This window comes from Otolemur garnettii, unplaced genomic scaffold (genome assembly GCF_000181295.1).
Source record: "Otolemur garnettii isolate 467f Iridium unplaced genomic scaffold, OtoGar3 scaffold00076, whole genome shotgun sequence".
NCBI lineage: Eukaryota > Metazoa > Chordata > Mammalia > Primates > Galagidae > Otolemur > Otolemur garnettii.
This window is the reverse complement of record NW_003852471.1, coordinates 4456298-4460218: the sequence shown is the minus strand read 5'-3', so window position 1 is coordinate 4460218 and position 3921 is coordinate 4456298. Positions and strand designations below refer to the sequence as shown.

Sequence of the window (3921 nt, the reverse complement as noted above, 5' to 3'; positions counted from 1 at the left end):
TGAAATGGAGAAAGAGAACAACAAATGTGGAGATGTATTATTTAGCTCAGAGGATGATTTATACATAAGCGACTTGCACCGAATTTTAATTACAACTAAGCTTGTCCTCTAATTAAATACTCTCCGCTAGTCCCATCCTGTTATGGGAAAATAGATCACACCAAGTCTTTTCCTAGACTTTTTCTGGCATTTACCAAGATGGGGCTAATACAGCATGTGAGATGGCAAAGGGTGTGAACTGCGTGTGCTCCGGCTGCAGGCCACGCGCTAGCACCTAAGTGCATTTCCCCAAGTGCTACATGTGGGCAGTCTTCAAGCTTAAACACATATGTCCTCATAAAATATACTTGCAAGTTTGGTAGGGGGGATATAGAACATATTTTAACCATAGAAATAGTTTTCCATAAAAATGGAATTAGATCTCCACGCCTGCTATTTAACCTACAGTATGCCTGAAATGGTACTGCACATTCCCGGATCCGGGCGGAGCTCTGGCCCTGGCCACAGCTTGTGTGTCCCAGGAGGTGGGGAGCTGAGGGCTGTCTTTACACAGAACTTAGAATATATAATTTCTCTGGCACTGTTCCTATGCCTTGCTGTGTTCAGGCCCCTCTCATCAGCCCCAGTATTTCTGTGACCACGCTGGCTCCATCATCCCCGTCTGCAGAATCCCACAGTCCAAAAATACCTCCTTCCCTTCTTTCCCTGAAGGCTCTTCTAACTAGTGCTTCCTCAGCTAGCGTGGGGGCGAAAGTGAGGTGTAGTTAGATTTGTACTGAGGAATGAACTATTTCCTACTCATGGAACCCCCTTCTTGCTCCAGATTCAGGAGTTCTGACGTTTTTTCCCCCTAGGGTCAGTTCTGGCTTTTGACATCTTTTCCTCCTCCTCTGAAACTGCACAGCCTCTAAATTGCATGTTCTGACTTCAGCCAGGGCCCTGCTGTCCTCAGGGCTCTGGGAGGAGGGATGGCCCCAGGGACTGCCTGGATGTATAAAGCACACTGTGGCTGGGAGTGAGCTGGGCTCTGGCCTTTGGTGAGCACACCTGGCAGCCCGGCTGTTAGAAATCTCCCATGGCAGTGGTTTGGAACCTGGTTGTGTGCATGTTCCCAGCACCACCCGGACCTACGGAATCAGAATCTCCTCATGCATCACCAAGCATCTCTATGTTAAAAGGGTTTCCTGAGCCCACTTCCTTGGGAGGGACTTTGATATTTCTAACTGCTTAAGAAAAACTCTAATAGACTAAGGTCCTACTGGTATTTCAAATCAAAGTTTCAAGAGCAGACTTGCTCAGCTGAGATACGGGGTCAGATTATAGAAAGAAAGAATGTGAAGAAAGGAGAGTCTAGTGTGAATTTTAAGCAGCATGGATTAGGTGATCTCAGCGGAGAAGGGTAAAGAAAGACCCAACCGGGAAGGAAAGAGGCAGCACAACAGGTTGCTCTGAGCCAAGAGAGTATCATCCAAGGCTGATTTGAATAGTGATGACAAAAGCTTCAAAGGTAATTATGTTTCAGGATGTCTTCTTACCTCTTAGGCCTACGAGGGAGTAAGCTCTGGCTATTTTGCTACCATCCACTTAACACGGACACTTAAATAACCCAAGAGAAACTAGCAGGAGGTGGGAGCTGGAGACTCATTTTTCTCATGTCTCATAGGCTTGACTATACATAAAATCCTTTATCAAAACAGCCAACATCCTGACTCACCTCCCCGGCCACTGCCGTCTCCTCCCAGCTGCCAGGATGATCTTTCTGCAGTGTCACCTCTCTGCTTCAATAATCTCTTTTCAGTGCACTGAAAATAACACCCCAATGCCCATGTGAAGTCCCACAGGATGTGGCCCGGCTGGCTTCACTCATACCAGCCACCCTGACTGTCTGTCATTTCCTACAACTCACCAAATTGCTCTTTGCATGTAAAGCCCTTACCTGGCTCTTGGCCTGTAATCTCCTTATCTTCCTTTATGTATCACCTTAGAAGTCATTTTATGACCACTTTGTCCAAAGCAGGCACCCTCTTAGTCTCTACTACAATCCCCCTTCCTTTACTCCGTGTCCTGTATCATGACCTATGATTATTTTAGTCAGTTCTCTACTGCTCGTATCTCCCATTAGAATACAAGCTTCATGGGGAAAGGGGCATTTCAGATTCACTGTATCCCCCGGGTACCTAATACCTGGCATGAAATAAATGCTCAACACACAGTTGACTGATGGGCTTGAATTACCCAAAGCAAGTGATTCATGCATTGACTAACTCAATAAACATCTACTGGGCGGATACATGTGCCGGGCTCCGGGGATCCAGTTAGGGAACAAGGCAGCAAAACCTGAGAGCAGCCTAGAACAAAGAAAAATGGCAATGCTCATGTTTGGGGGCAACTCTATGGCTGTGTGATGAAGTCCTGGTTCACAAGTACATTTTCATTTTTGTTATGTGACAGACATGATGTCAATAAACTTAGTGCCACCAAACGACTCAGTAACATCATGTTTGCTTCTGGACTAAAGCATAGAAGGAGCACGGCAAGGACACAGGACACGGAGAAGGGAAAACGGGGAGAGTAGGGGAGTTCAGTAATGTCAGGAACGTCTTCATTCTATACCCTTAACAAACTAAGACTGTAATACTAAAACATTTTCTTAAAACACGGAAAAACACATACATCCAAGGGAGTGTGCTATTTCAAAGCAATCCGCCGAGAAATCTCTATGTTTATCTATTGGTGCTACTAACCCTCAAAACATTCATAAAAATCCCCTTTTCAAATTATAGCCAGAGGTAATTTATTAAGCATAGGGGAAAAAATAAAATATTTTATTTTATTTTGGATCCTAAATAGTATTTCTCAGATTGATTTCCCATATTTACTGGATTTACTTTCACAAGACCTACTCGAGATCGTTTCAAATATAAAATTTATTCCTCAAGAGTGAAGCTCCATCGTACTGAGTAGTCTACAACATGTGTGCTTAAGTCAATCCTCAGAGAAGAGTTCTGGACACATTTGGACAAAAATTGGAACTTCTCAGTGACTGCAGTGAAGGAGATAAGCATTCATTTGAGTAAACAAAAAGATACCATGAAACAAATAAAAATTCTTTTTAAAAAGTCTTTGGTTTAGAGCTTTGGTGATCTGAGTAATTTCTTTACTATCTAGAATATCCCATTTCTAATGACGCCAGATTAGTTAGGTTTAACTGTTTTCCAGATGAAGGTGAAATGGTGGGTGGCAATCAGATCTTGTGGTTGTTTATCTCATTCAATCAAAGAAAAGTAAATGTAAAACCATTCCAGGAAGGATCTCTGACAGCCTGGCTTCCTCATGACCACACAGGCCCCCTGCTAACCTGGAGCAGGAACAGCTGAGATGCTCAGGGCACAGTCTAGGTTAGAAAGAGTTCTGAGACCGTGAACCTCATTCTAAGCTAACTGCTACCCACTCCCCAGACCCCACGCCTAGACTCTTCCTTAGCAGATACTTGCTGTATAAAGAAGGAGTTAAAAAAAAAAGGCTGTAAATCTTCTAAATTATGTTTATACAATATGAATAAAATAAAAATAAAAAATAAAAATGATGAAAGAAAACTAGTCCATCTTATGCCTTCTGTGTACAGAAAAAAAATACAAAACAAAAATTCCTGCCTTAGTGAAACTTGTGTGCTTATGAGATACAGTAATCACATCAATAAATGGACCAATCTCTTCTATTAAAGCCTCCCAGATTTTTTAAACGAACAAAACAAAAAATCCAAAATTTGTGCTATGTACTAAATATGCATTTAAAGCAAAATGATTCATAAAGAATGAGCAAAGAGCTCGGCACCTATAGCTCAACCGGCTAAGGCGCCAGCCACGTACACCTAAGGTGGTGGGTTCGAATCCCCAGCCCGGACCCGCCAAACAACAATGA

The 3921-nt window shown here is 43.0% G+C and overlaps 1 protein-coding gene across 1 annotated transcript in view; it reads right to left on the bottom strand.

The window, feature by feature from the left end:
* LEKR1 (leucine, glutamate and lysine rich 1) overlaps window positions 1-3921 on the bottom strand; it is a 153190-nt gene that overhangs the window by 38777 nt on the left and 110492 nt on the right. The window lies entirely within an intron of this gene.